The 15366-nt window shown below is 35.9% G+C and overlaps 1 protein-coding gene across 1 annotated transcript in view; it reads right to left on the bottom strand.

Annotated features, from left to right (window-relative positions):
- Positions 1–5270: 5270 nt before the first annotated feature.
- LOC109554937 (serine/threonine-protein phosphatase 2A 65 kDa regulatory subunit A alpha isoform-like) overlaps positions 5271–15366 on the bottom strand; it is a 32456-nt gene continuing 22360 nt past the window's right edge. The window contains exon 3 of the mRNA XM_070783733.1: positions 5271–6661. The gene's annotated coding sequence lies outside the window, so the exon portion shown is untranslated. The remainder of the gene's footprint in view (positions 6662–15366) is intronic.

Below are 15366 nucleotides of genomic sequence, written 5' to 3'. Positions count from 1 at the left end.
ATTTCCTACTCTCACACTCGTGCATTCTCAGTCTCCAGCAACTGGTCAGCCCTCCCATTCAGGGTTCCTAGTAGCTTATGCTCCCACAGCTTCTGCTCCAGGTTAGGGAATCTTGGCTATGCCTCTCTGGATGCATCTGTCTCTCCAGATTTCAAGGTGATGTTTGCCCTGTGACCTCAATTCTCTGATGGCTCCAAGTAAAATCTTGATTTTTCAGTTTGTTCAGTGTATTTTTGTTGTAAGGACAGGTGTGACATCTTCGAAGTTCTTTACATATTGGAGCTGAAACAAGAAGTTTCCTTCATTTTCATTTTTGAAAGATATTTTCACTGGGATTACAATTCTTAAGTTGACATTTTCTTTGACTAGTTTAAAGATGTCATTTCGTTGTCATTAGGCATTAATGGTTTCTAACAAGAACTCTGCAATGATTCTTAGTCTTGTTCCTCTGTACATAAAGCACCTTTTCTCCACCTTCCTCTGGCTGCATTTAATATTTTCTCTTTTAAACAATTTGATTATGATATGCCTCTCTCTGGTTTTCTTTTTGTTTATTCTTCTTGGGATTCATTGATACTCTTGGTTCTAGGGGCTTATAGTTTACGTAATTTGGAAATTTTTCAACCATTATTTTTTCAAATAAGTTTTCTGTTCTTCCTTCTGTTTGTTCTCTTTCTGTGACTCCAATAAGTACATTAGACCACTTAATATTGTTCCATAGGTTGTTGAGTTTCTATTCATTTTTTTCCAGATTTTTTTCTGCTTGTGCTTCAGTTTGGTTAGTTTATATTGCTAATGTCTTCAAGTTTCATATTTTTTTCTGTAGTATCCAATCTGCTGTGTTCAGTGAATTTTACATATTATGTTGTTCATTCCTAAAACTTTCATTTGACTTTATATTTTCTGTCCTCTCCTCATTATGTTCATGTTTTTATTAGAAAATTAGAACATCTCAATTATATTTTCCATTGTGATTTTAATATAATTGTTAATTCCTTCCTCTTTGTCGAATCTTGATCTCTATATATCAATTGATTTTTTTCATGGTTATATGTCAAGTTTTCCTGCTTCTTCATAGGTCTAGTAGTTTTTTTATTGGCTGCTGGACTGTGTGAAGTTTACACTAAATGTTGGGGTTAGTTGTATTCCTTTAGATAGTGTCAGGCTTTGTTCCACAGTTAGCTCGCTTGTGGATCAGTTTTACCATTCCAGAGCTTGTTTTTAAACTTTTAAAAAGGCAGATATAGATGCCAATTGGGATTCTCTGGTAGGTCAATGGTAAATAATCCACCTGCCAAGCTGGAGATGCGGGTTTAATCCCTGGGTCAGGAAGATCCCCAGGAGGAGGAAATGGCAACCCACTCCAGTATTCTTGCCTGAGAAATCCCATGGACAGAGGAGCCTAGTGGGCTACAGTCTATGGGGTCGCAAAGAGTCAGACACGGTTTAGTGATACCTATGGCTGATTCATGTTGATGTTTGACAGAAAACAACAAAGTTCTGTAAAGCAATTACCCTTCAATTAAAAAATAAATTAAAAAATACAAAAAAGCAACAAAAGATGCTGATTTAGTCTGACTTTTAAGAAATAGTCCTTCTGATTTCACTACTGAGTGATCCTTTTATTCTCTGAACTCTGTTTACTTTGGTTGTTGAAAATACTAGTGATTCTTAGCTCCATGTGTGTTCTAGGAATTTTTGTCTCACCAATTTCTGATAATTCCTTCTAACCAGAAAAATGAATTCATTGGAGAAGCTGGAGAGAGATAGATACACTACTAAATAGAGTAGGAACTGGTATATGAAAACAGTTTGTATTTACCTGATGTGGGAACTCTTTTGTCTCCCTTTTGATTCTAAGAAGGCTCTAGAAAATATACATATGATGCTCACCTCCTCACTTTACACTTTCTCTTAATTGTAAGTATGAACCTAGGGCAATCCCCTATCCTCCAGGGGATCTTCCCAACCCAGGGATTGAACCCAGGTCTCCTGCATTGCAGGCAGATGCTTTACCATCTGAGCTACCAGGGAAGCCCTGTTTAAATTTAAAGAGGCCCAAACAGAAGATTCTTAGATTCTTGGTAACCTGCTCTACAATAGAGAGAGGTGGCAAACTTGCTGATTGAAAAATTCACTCAACTCCAGCTGTCAGGGTTCTACAGCTGGCTCTTCTATTCTTTGTCAGACTGTAAACTCACTTGATCCCTCCCTCTAGTACTCTTTGGGTTAGATGATCTTCAGTCCTTTTCAGCTCAGATAACCTATTCTAACATAGAACAGAGGTCAGATTTCTGGTGTTCTCAGTGACCCCAAATTAGAGGGCAATAGGTAAATATTCTGGGCATTATAAATCAGGTAAAAGACCAGATTCCTCTTTTTCTTTAGCTTCCAGTGAGTTCAAGTACAAATTGCCTTCTCTGTGCTCTACACTATAGTGAAGTTTCCCATGGGTGGCTGATATGCATCCTGAATTGCTCCCTGGAATTTATATATCAATTCTAATTTATATTTTACCTGATCTCATTACTGTGTTTCTTTCTCAATTTTATTTGTCTTACTTTGCTGTATGGATTCTTGTATGTTACATCAAAATCTTTGTAGAGCATGGTGCTGGTGGTGAGAAATTTTAAAATCCTTAAATGAGGAAACAATGAAAATAGATGCAAAAAAGTGCCATAAACATGTAACGTATGACATTCAGATAATGTATTTTAAATATATAATTCTTAACAAGTTTCTTTATGTGTCTTTCTCTGAAGACAGCAAATGAAAAGTCTAAATTGGAAGGTGAGTGGAAGGATGATAGAGACAGGAAAAAATAGCAGCAGCAAGAGGTGACCATTTATTTTTCATGTTAGATGGAGAAGAGAGATCCCCAAAGAGAAAACTGCGTTGTGTTTTATAGCTTCTCACCCAAGTTGGTATTCAGTATGACAACATCTCATCATGAAGACTAAACACTTATCACTACTGTTTTGCTTGAGAAGGCAGGGAAGAAATACCTCTTCTCTTGTTTGAGATTGAAATAGCCAGAAAGCTTTAATTACTTTTACTGTAATGTGAGTTCACTTCTCACCAAAGTCATAGAAAAATACATTCTTTTGATTTGCTTGGCAGATGCATTTCTAATGCAACTGGGAGCTTATGGTAACAGAAATGCCATCAGTGATCCTGCCTTCAGAATTCTACAAAGAATTCTGAATGTCACAGGTCCTGGAGAAAGGATTTTTCCATACCAGCCTTCCTGACATTTGAGGTCTGATCTTCTCATCTGTTTCCTTGATGTGGCATGAATGGGATATTTGCCCTTTAGCACAACTCAGGTATCTGATTGCGGCCCTTCTCTCTTCTTGGATTCGATAGACACTTACCAGACTGCAACTGAGTTACCTTCTTGTGTTCTGATTTCTCTTTCCCCAGTGTCCACAGCGGTGTACTGGAACCTGGTAGATTCGAGGCCCTCATCACTGAGCACAGATTAGCATCATCTACATACTTAGAGACTTCCTCAAGAGCTGAGTCTTTGGGGCACCTCTCAAAGTGACACCTCTGCTCTGCCGGCTTACTTGAGATGAATCCATTTGTTCCTAGAATGTCCTTGTTTTGTTCTTTGCTCAAAGACACTCCCTGTAACACTTTATATGACTAAGTGACCTATGCCTTGGTTCAGCCATAAGATTCTCTCAGCCTTGCTTAAGATAAGGAGGGATACTCTCGGGATGGTAACTCCATCTTGCCCAATCTTTATAAACATTAAAGTCTTTTTTTAAAAAAAAATTTACCTGTTAAACTTGATTTGCATTGTTCTAATCTGAGTGCCTCATCTCTGGGCCCTTGACTGAAACAAAACCTATTAACAGTGGGTTAGATTTTCTTTGGATTTCACTTAATGAGTGTTTGGATTCTGAAATTTGTTTTAGATTCATTCTTCTGTATCTCAAACCTGAGTCTTTGGTGATTTTTCCTCTTTGCATTTATTAACCCTTAATGCCTTGACTCGATGGACGTGAGTCTGGGTGAACTCTGGGAGTTGGTGATGGACAGGGAGGCCTGGCGTGCTGCGATTCATGGGGTCACAGAGAGTCGGACACTACTGAGCGACTGAACTGAACTGAACTGAATGCCTTCCAGGAATGTGAAATTATATTTCTTTTGTTATAAGAAAAGCAATGATGAAGCTATTAGTATTATATGTTCTACCCAGGCAATGGTATCTTGCGGGGAATCAAATTCTGGTTTATGTGTAACATTTAGCATACAGGTAATCATTTAACTTCAAATATTAGAATATATGTTTTATAGCATAAATATTTTAAAATAAAGCTAAATCAGTTAATTTTTTCCCATGTAATTTAGAAGGTACTTTAGGATTTTTTCCATTGTTTTTCAGTCACTAAGTCATGTCCAGCTGTTTGCGACCCCATGGACTGCAGCATGCCAAGCTTCTCTGTCCTGTACGATCTCCCAGAGTTTGCTCAAGTTCATATCCATTGAGTCGGTGATACTGTAACCATCTCATCCTCTGCCACCCTCTTCTCCTTTTGCCTTTGATCTTTCCCAGCATCAAGGTCTTTTCCAATGAGTTGGCTCTTCCCATCAGGTGGCCAAAGTATTGGAGCTTCAGCTTCAGCCTCAGTTCTTCCAATTAATATTCAGAGTTGATTTCCTTTATAATTGGTTTGATCTCCTTGCTGTCCAAGGGACTCTCAAGAGTCTTCTCCAGCACTTTTTTTCATTAGCTAAGTATATTTTGAACATTATCATGGTATTCCCAAAATAACTAAATGTTTTATTTACAAGACTTGGAAGAAATAATATTGTAATCCTTTTAAAAAATTAAATGTATTCTGACAGTATTTTGGTTGGAATACATTTCTGAGTTAGATATATGAGAAATAGAGGAAAAAGAATGTACTGAGCTGGTATTTAAGGAGAAGTCATTTTCCTTTTCCTTTCTCTGTGGGCAAGAAACATGAGATAAAAATAATCAGAAAAACGTCCTTAGGTATCGAGAATTTATTAGAATCAGAGCACTTACTAATTCAGAGCAAATGAGATCTATAGATCGTTAATTGCAGCTTGGTGTCTTTTATAAGAATGCCTCATGTAGTGAGCACATTGTCCCTTCACTAAATGAGTAGTGATTATCTGGGAGATTACTGTGATTTATAAGCTCATTTTCTTCATTTTACTTTACATGTGCCAGACACTGACTCATTCAATAGAAAAGCAAAACAAGCCTGATTTTTCAGAAATTAAATGCTTTATTGATTATTCTCACCAGAAAGTTATAATGTACAGGATTGTTGAACATGTAGTATATAAATTTTTAAAAATAACTTTACTACAGGCTTTAGGTGATAAACCCTGATTTTGGTATACTATATTCCTGCCAGAATCTAAAGAATGCTAACCAAATGGAGTAAAACAGTATTTATTGTTATGGGAGGAGAGATTATTTTCTTGGAAAAAGATTCTAACTTTATACTGAAATATACCCTTTTCAGACAAGTGTGACCTCTATAGTAACTTGAAGAATTTTATGTCTTCCATCTTTAAGGTGAAAAAGAGCCAGACACTAAAGTGTGATGAGTAATCAGAGTATGATGCACAAGCAACATGTTACTCCTTGTTTTTCAGTAAATGGTTTTGGTAGCTTCAGATATCAAAGGAACTGATTAGATCCTTAAGTTATTTATACATGAAAAGTTAAGTGGAGAATTTACACATTTATTCTGATTGATGAGAGGCAGTAAAACATGGTGCTAAGAGCTTGGGCTCTGCAGCCAGACTGCCTAGATTCTCATCACAGGTCTGCCAGTATGGTCTTGGGCCATTTACTTAACCTCTCTGTGCTTGCTTTCTTCAACTATAAAATAGGGATGTTAACATTACCTAGTTCACAGGCCTAAATGAGTTAATACACATACGTTGAATGGTGGCAAACCTAAACGGTAAGTGCTAGCTGTTACTATCATTTAAACAAAAGGAATATGTATACAGATTCGTGAGCTGGTTTTTGTTGATCAAGGAGTATATTACTTTGGGAATTTGAACATTAAAAAAAAACATTTTGAAGTAGTCTGTTAATTTATAGGTAATGGTGTAGTGATGGGAAATGTGATAGAGTGAGAAAGCAATCTACCATTTTTGAAGAGCTCTTATAGATACCTTGAAGTAAAACAAACAAGGATTTACATTTTGAGCTCTGTTCCTTGCTGGTTTGTCAACTTGAGAACATTGTTTAATCTTAAATTTTTCCATCTAGTAAGAGGTGGGGTGCAGTGCTACCTTACAGTGTTGTGAGCATTTGCAATAATGAATATGGAATTTTTAGCATAATGCTGGTATATATAATAGGAATCAGGCAATAATTTAGTAGGATTCCATCTTATCCAAATAGCTCTCTCAAAGTCAGGGAAGGGACCTGGGGCAAAGTCAACCCACTACTTTTTATTTTTTATTTATGCTTTGAAAATGAGAAACACTTGTGATACATGAGTTTCAGAAGGCATTCCATGGGTAGATCCAGGAGTCATCTCAGCAGGATTTTGGAGACACTTCTCAGTTGAATTACCCGACGTTCAGGGCAGGCACTGGGGTACAAATCTCAGGTCCCGTGGTACAGAGCTGTTGAGCCAGGATGAAGCATAGTATTCTGAAAGATCATCAGGAGAAAAGAAAATCAGTCATGTGTCTCAAGAAACACAGGTCCCATAGACGTCAGTGTTGAGCAAAGTTGCAAATTTGAGTAGGCAGAAGATGTTGCTGACTTATTTCAGAGGCTTAGCCCTAGGCCTGGCATATAGATTTGAAAGAGCAGCAAGACAAATTCCCAGTTCCAGAGGTTCTGATAAACTGCTCAGTTATCAAAGAAAAATCAGCAGAAAAGATGTGTGTGGTGGGGATTAACATTTATCCGGTGTCTACTTTGTGACATACACTGTGCTACATTTTCTGTGTGCTAAGTATTGTTATCCTGCCATTTTAAACTGAGGTTTGGAGAAACTAAGAAACTTGCCCAAAGTAAGAGAGCTCTCAAGTACTGCAGTTGAGATCCACACCAAGATCTGTCTGGTTTAGCCTCTAGGTTCTCAGGGATTCTGGAACTAGAGAACAAGTCATGTACTTAGCTGCTAGAACAAGGATACTGAGAGAAACCTTACCTTGTGAAAATGGTGGAAAACCTACCAATTATAATTAGGCACCCTGTCAAACAAAGCCAGAGGTGTAGAGTGACTTGATCCTAAGTCATTGCAATAGACTTAAATTTCTGAAGACTAAGGTCAGGATTTATCTTGGAACATGGGAGTGGATAAGCCTTAAGGCGAGGAAAGGTGATTTAAGTGACAAGGAGGGGGGTGCAGGGAAGTAACCTCACAACTCATTGTCTTCTGCCCCACCTTCACACAGTACTTTATTTTTTTAAATTATTTTTTATTGGAATATAGTTGATTTACAGTCTTAGGTTATTTTCTGTCATGCAGCAAAGTAAATCAGCTATATATATATATACACACATATATTCACCCTTTTAATATTCTTTTCCCATAATTGGTCACTACAGAGTGTGGAGTAGAGTTCCCTGTGCTGTATAGTAGGTTCTTGTTTGTTTCATATGTTATATATAGTAGTCCTACAGTACTTTAAAGGGGCCCCTGGAGTCTGCAAAGTGCAAAGCATTAATGTAAAGCTCTAAGTGCTTTTGTTGTCTAATTTGTTATTATGGAGTAGCCACGTAATATTTCTGGTGAGAAACAAGGATCCTTAAGTGTGTAGAGGTATGTTGGCAGTGTTTTATGTGGAAATTCTGTTCTCTGAATTTCATTAAAGTAAATGATGGCCTGATTATCCTACCTCTAAAGGAAACAGAAAAATTAACGGAAATAATATCACCAAGTTGCAAACAAGATAAAAACAGAGAAGTCTCTATTACAAAGCTATGCCAAAAAGTTTCATATTTAACTACTTATTTTTAGGACCACAGGACAGAAATTATATCTTAGATACTTAAATTAGTATATGAAGGTTGTATTTTTGAGGCTAGTAAAGTCAGGATTTGATTCTATCAAACTGATTACTCTTTAATGTACCTCAAAGGTGAAACATTTTATATCACACTCAGTTATTTGATTTCTAAAATGTCTATGTATGTCACAGGATTTGTTTACTATCAGGAGAAATGGGAAACAATTTGGGACCAATTGCATATTCTCTTTAATCATGTATTAAGTTGCTTGTTTGATTAACAAAAAGAATCCCTCTTATCTACTCTGGGAAGGCTTGCTTGGACCCAGTAGCATTTTTACATCAGGCAAGTGTCTCATTGGATTGTCAAAATTTGTGAGTGAGGAAATAGTTCAATTGAAATTTGAAATATTCCAAGGACATATTTGTCTTTTTTCTAAGTAGTGAAACAGTGACACATTTTGAAATGGGAGATTAGCTTGTTAGTCACTTCAGACTTTTGTTTCCAAAATCTTCTTGCCATGTTTGGTAATTTTTAAACTCTCTCATTGAGTTGGAGCAGCCATACAACCCAGATCCATGTTAAAACCTTGGAATATTTTTTTAAATGCTCAGGATCATACCACCTTAAATCAAAATGTACAATTGTTTAATTTTTTTTTTCTTTCTTTTAAGGATATTTCCACATGCATATGTGATCTTTATATTTTTTAAAAAAATTTTTATTAATTTTTTTTTTTTTTTGGCCACACCGTGCATAGCCTGTGGGATTCTAGTTCCTAACCAGGGATTGAACCTGTGCTCACTGCAGTGGAAGCATGGAGTCCTAACCACTGGACTACCATGGAAGTCTCAATATTTACACTTTAATCACACAGTTACATGAATGTATTTTCATTGGAAAAATTCAAACGCAGAAATTCCACTCTTTACTCTTCTCTTCTCCTCTTTACTCTTCTCCTCTTAAATCTCATGATCCTTATTAGATCATCCTTAATCATTCTTGGCTTAGCTGGTAAAGCATCCTCCTGCAATGCAGGAGACCTGGATTCGATCCCTGGGTTGGGAAGAGCCTCTGGAGAAGGGAAAGGCTACCCACTCCAGTATTCTGGCCTGGAGAATTCCATGGACTGTATAATCCATGGGGTTGCAAAGAGTCGGACAGGACTGAGTGACTTTCACTTCACTTCACCTCACCATTCTTAAAGGCTTAATATGCATCCAATTAATTCTTTTAATAATATACATATATACACATACAAACACAAATAAAATTTTAAGCTATACCAATGGGGCAACACATTTTCTTCACTTATTATGGTTTTGACATATTTTTCCTTTGAAATCTGTCTCATTTTTAAAACTGCTACACAGTATTTCAAAATATATATGAAGCATAAGATAGTTAACCACTCCTCTATTGATGGACATTTAGATTGTTTCTGATTTTCTATTCTTATAAATAATATTGAAGTAAGTATCCTTGAATATATGTATTTGTTCTTTTCTAGAATAGATATTTAGAAGTGGAATTGTTGGGTGAAATCTATCTTCTGCTTAATAAAATTTAGATTGGATTGAAACTGTCAACTTCTCATTTATAATGCTATAAAGTTTATGCTCCCAGCAGTAGTGCAAGAGAGTACCACTACCACTGCCAACACTGACTATAATAAATCTCTTAATATTCTGCTAATCTGATGGGTCAAAAGGATAGAAATTGTTTTTATTTTTATTACTTGATGATAGTATTTTAATCACAGACTCAATTTGCAAATATTTACTTAGAATTTTTATTGATACTTATATTTGTAGCAGTCTTATGTTTTTTATTTTTAATTGAAGGATAATTGCTTTACAGAATTATGTTGGTTTCTACCAAACATCAACATGAATCAGCCATAGATTACATATGACCCCTCTCACTTGAACATCCCTCTCACCTCCCTCCCCACCCCACCCCTCTAGGTTGTTACTGAGCCCTGGTTTGAGTTCCCTGAGTCATACAGCAAATTCCCACTGGCTATATTTTACATATGGTAATGTATGTTTCCACGTTACTGTCACCATGGTCTGATATAGTAATGAGGTTAAATTAAGCTTACAGTATAATTTGAGAAGATTTTATTTTCCTATGATCTTGAACTGTTTATACAAAGTACAGGAATATTTCCTTTGTGAAACCTTCTCTGCCTGGTAACTTTTGTCATGGTAGGTTTTTAAATTTCTTTCATGGTTATCAGTGTCTTGATGTTTTTTACCTCAAGCCTATTTCGGTAACTAACTTACATAGTTTAGAAAATCATTCAGGTCATCTTGCTTTCAAGTTTATTAAGTACAAAGTGATACATATTTTTTTTTACAATTTTATTTAGTATCATCTCTATCTCTAGTTATGTTTTCATTTCAGAATCCAAGTATGTATGTATGTGTGTTATCTTTTTCTTAGCTATGTTTTTGTTACTTAATTAGCTTTTTGAAAAAACTAGACTTGTTTTTTTTTGTGGTTATTTTCTACATTATTATTTTAGCTTTTATTTTTAAAACTTGTTTTTCATTTTTGTCAAAGTCACATATGCACATAGTTTAAAGAATCAAGCAGTTCTATATGGCATGTTATAAGAAACACGGAGTCCCCCTGCTCGTATTTCTTACTCTCCAGTGTTTTAGAAGATTCATCTGATATTATCTCCATATCTCTATATAATATGTGTTTGTGGCTACTTCTTGATGTCTCAATTTCAAGCATTATTAACTGACTTCCCTTTATATATAAGGAAGAATTAATTTTCTGTCCACCTACTCCTCATCTTTATCACCCCTCCCCCCATTTTCTAACCATACTCCCAGGCTCCTGATTTGCTGTTGTTTTGCTTACATGAATATTTCTTGTTTACATTATTATGACTAAATCAGTGGTTTTCACATTGGCTGCCCATTTAAATCACTTGGGGAGCTTAAAACATAAATACTGATGCCTATTATTGATTTAATTGGTCCAGATGTGGTTTGGGTATCTGAAGTTTTAAAAGCTCCTTAGATGGTTCTAATGTCTGTCCAGTGTTGAGAACCAAGGAAATGTTATTCACAGTTGATTACTCAGTTTAACTTTCCTTTCTAGAAAAATTTTTAATTTGCCTTGGAGCTGTTAATTATCTTTCTATATTTGCTTTATTTTCTATATTCTTATCCCTAAATCAACTCAAAATTCCTCTCATTATATTCATGTTTGTCAAGTGTTCATTCATTGTCATCTTCTGGAAGAGATCACTGTGGTAGCCTTCAGAACAGTTCTTGCCTTACCGAGCTGGGCTCTAAGCTACCTATTGTCATCTCAGTATCTTAGTTGACCGGCCTCCTGAGAATTCCTTTCTCCTCTCTTGCTTTGGCTCCGGTTTTCTGGATCCCATGTCTTCTTGTCCTCTTGGTTTACTATTTCATTATGGTAGAGCACCTCTCTTAATGACTTCCCTAGAGAGAAGAGTTCAGAGAAGGTAACTTTTTAGAAATTATCTTTACGATAATAAATTAGCTGGCTATACAGATGTTGGTTGGAGATCATTTTTTCTTCAGAATTTTAAAATAAAATGCCTCCTTGTCTTCTAATTTCCAGTGATGCCGCTGAGAAGTCTGATGTCATTCTGATATTTTATGAGAACCTATTTTTCTTTCTCTCTCTGAAATCTTTGAGGATCCTCTCTTTACTCAGTGTTCTGAAATTTCCTGATGATGTGACATGGAGAGGATCTGTTTTTATCTATTGGTGGATCCTTTCAATCTGGAAACTCAGGTCTTTCAGTTGTGGCAAGTATTTTTGGATAATGGTTTTGATGATTTCTTCCTCTCCATTTTGTCTTCTCTTTCTGGAACTCTCTTATTGGGGTGTTAGACCTCTTGGAAGTGTTCAGCTATCATTTAACTTTTGTTTCCAAGAGCTCTTTTTAATTCTTGAAATGTTTCTTCTGTAGCATCCTTCCCTTCTTTCGTAGAAGCAACATCTCATTTTCTTATGAGGAAAATAACAATAGTTTTTCTTTAAGCTTTCTTTCCCTTGTATAATCTATCCATTCCAACTTTTGCTTTGTTTTCCCCCCACCCCCGTGTGTGTGTGTGTGTGTGTGTGTGTGTGTGTGTGTGAGAGAGAGAGAGAGAGAGAGAGAGAGAGAGAGAGAGAGAGAGAGGTCTTCTAATGTCTAGGGCATAACAGTTGAGCACTAAAATGCTCATCAGGGTATTTCTTTGCAGATAGCTGAGACTTGTTGAGTATAGCTTCTGGCTAGACCTTTCTGTAGAGAAACTCCACAGTGTCATTTTATTGAGTATATTTTTTCTTAGTGGTCAGAGTTCCTAGAAAAATACTCTTCCACTTCCCTGCTGGGTGGGGATGGAGGGGTGGTAGTGGTGTATAATCCTGGTTGCCATATTTTGAGAGCCAAGAGAGGAAGAAAGAAGTCTCAACATTCAGCATGCAGACTTTCACAACATACCACAGTTTTAGTGTGGTTTTCTTTCTCTTAATTGTGCATAGTATCCTGCAGTCTACAGAACCTGTATTTTTTTTCCCCTCCAGAGAATAAACTCTTGTCTTCTGGATAGGAAAGGAAGCGTACTTGGCAGCATGAAATGAGAAGGGAGATTTTTTTTTTCTCCCTCACCAGATGTTGATTTTATCTTCTTGTCTTAGCTACTTCATCACTACTTCAGAAATAGCTGGAACAACACATTTTGAAGCATTTTGGAGGATCTGTGGTATAAATCAAGTTATTCCTTGGTGTTCTCTATTGCTTGCAGAGGATTCAGCTTTCTCAACTCTATTACATAGGTAAACCATTTTGTTTACCTATGTAAACAAACTTTACCTATGAAAAGCAAACTTGTTCATTTGCTTTTCAGGTTCCAAAACTGTGTTTCAGTTTGCTCTTCTGTTTGTGTCATTGGAATATATAACTATTTAAAAAATTCCATAACTGTCATGGATTTAACTGTTTTGCTTATTTTGTTTTTGCTTTTTTTTTAGAAATTAATAAGAGGCATATACTCTATCTTCTATAAAATTGTTTAATCCTATGGTACCTCAGATGGTAAAGAATCTGCCTGCAATGCAGGATACCTGGGTTTGATCCCAGGGTCAGGAAGCTCCCCTGGAGGAGGGCATGGGAACCCACTCTAGTATTCTTGCCTGGAGAATCCCCATGGCCAGAGGAGCCTGGCAGGCTACAGTCCATGGGGTCACAAAGAGTCGGACACAACTGAGCAACTATGCATAGCACACTATTTTCAGAGAATATATTTTGTATTATTTCAGTCTTTTTAAATTTGTTAAGATTTGTTTTATAACCTAGAAGATAGCTTATCTTGGTGAATGTTCCATGTATATTTGACAAAAATGTTTATTCTGCTGTTGTTTCATGGAGTGTCCTATAAAAGTCAGGTCAAGCTGTTTGGCAGTGTTATTCAGGTCAACTACATGAAACTTTTTGGTTTTCTTTTCTTAATAAAATTTTCATTTATTTTTGGCTGTGCTGGGTCTTCCTTGCTACCTGGGCTTTTCTCTAGTTGTGAAGCGGGTGCTGCTCTCTAGTTGCAGTGTGTGGGTGTTTCATCGCAGTGACTTCTCTTGTTGGGGAGCATGGGCTCTAGGGCATGTGGGCTTCAATAATTGCAGTTCGTGAGCACAGGCTCAACAGCTGCGGCACAAGGGCTTAGTTACTCCACAACATGTAGGATCTTCCTGGATCAGGGATTGAACTCATGGTCTCCTGAGTTGGCAGGCAGATTCTTTACCACTGAGCCACAGGGAAGCCTGTGTTTTTCTAATGAACACTTTTAATGCAATAAATTTTTCTTTGGGTATCACTTAGCCCTTAATGCAATGTTTTGAGATGTAGTACTCTGATTATCAGTCATTTCTAGAGGATTTTAAAATACAGTTTTTCAATGCATCTTAAGATTTTTTTCCATTTAACTTTTAGTAAAGTAGCATGTAGTAAAATTACTTTTTTTTGTTGGAAAGGATCTATAAATTTGTTGGAATTCATAGAAGGCTACTCTTAAAGTTTTCATAATTAAAATTGTTTTCTTTCCACTCTTTTCAGAGAATTTGATTCAAATGTTCTTTTTAATTTTTTTTGAAAATTTTCATATGGCTTAACATGGTCATTTGTAAATATTTTTATGGATATTTAAAAAGATAGTATATAAGATATTTAGTATATGGCATTCAGTTGTCAGTCATCTTACTCTTCTGACTTAATTTATAAACTGAACTTCTTCAAAAAGTGATTACAGTGTTCCACTGAAATTCATGACTCAAAATTTATCCTTTTATTGTTTATTCATTTTGTAAGTAGTTACCATTTAAATATTTTGAAGCCATTTTATTACATGCACAAAAAGTTTGTGATAATTGTATCTCCATGTTGTATTATGTCATTAGCCAATATAAAAAGGAATATAAAGTTTTTGTGCATTTTAATGTTTACCTTGAAATCCATTCCACTTTTCATCTAGCTTGGATATCGTTTTACATCCTTGTATTTTAAAGCATTATTTTTCATTTTAAGAATACCTTTTGAGATAATCTCTTCAGCAAGTGGTGCTGTGAAAGTTGGACAGCCATATGTGAATCAGTGAAGTTAGAACATACCCTCTTACCATACACAAAAATAAGTTCAAAATGGCTTAAACATAAGACATGACATCATAAAACTCCTAGAAGAGAACATGGACAAAACATTCCCTGTCATTCCCAATGTTTTCTTAGGTCAGTCTCCCAAGGCGATAAAAATAAAAGCAAAAATAAACATATGGGACCTAATCAAACTTACGAGCTTCTCCACAGCAAAGGAAACATAAACAAAATGAAAAGACAACCTACAGATTGGGAGAAAATATTTCCAAATGATGCAATCAACAAGGTCTTAATTTCTAAAATATAGAAACAGCTTATACAACTCAATGACAAAAAGCAAACAACCCCATCGAAAAATGAACAGAACACCTAAATAGACATTTCTCAGAGAAGACATACAAATGGCTGATAAGCACATGAAAAGATGCTCATCATCACTAAATATTAGAGAAATGCAAATCAAAACTACAATGAGGTACCACCTCACATTGGTCAGAATGGCCATCATTAAAAAGTGTATAAATAATAAATGCTGGAGAGATTATGGAGAAAAGAGAACTCTCTTACACTACTGGTGAGACTATAAATTAGTGCAGTTATTATTGAAACAGTGTGGAGGTTCCTCAGAAAACTAAAACTAGAATTACCATATGATCTAGCAATCCCACTCCTATCCATGTATCCAGACAAAACTATAATTCAAAAAGATACATGCACCCTTATGTTCATAGCGGTACTAGTTACAATAGTCAAGACATGGAAAC

The sequence above is a fragment of the Bos indicus genome, chromosome X (genome assembly GCF_029378745.1).
Source record: "Bos indicus isolate NIAB-ARS_2022 breed Sahiwal x Tharparkar chromosome X, NIAB-ARS_B.indTharparkar_mat_pri_1.0, whole genome shotgun sequence".
Classification (NCBI taxonomy): domain Eukaryota; kingdom Metazoa; phylum Chordata; class Mammalia; order Artiodactyla; family Bovidae; genus Bos; species Bos indicus.
The sequence above is the reverse complement of the archived record's forward strand: the minus strand, read 5'-3'. Positions and strand labels throughout refer to the sequence as shown.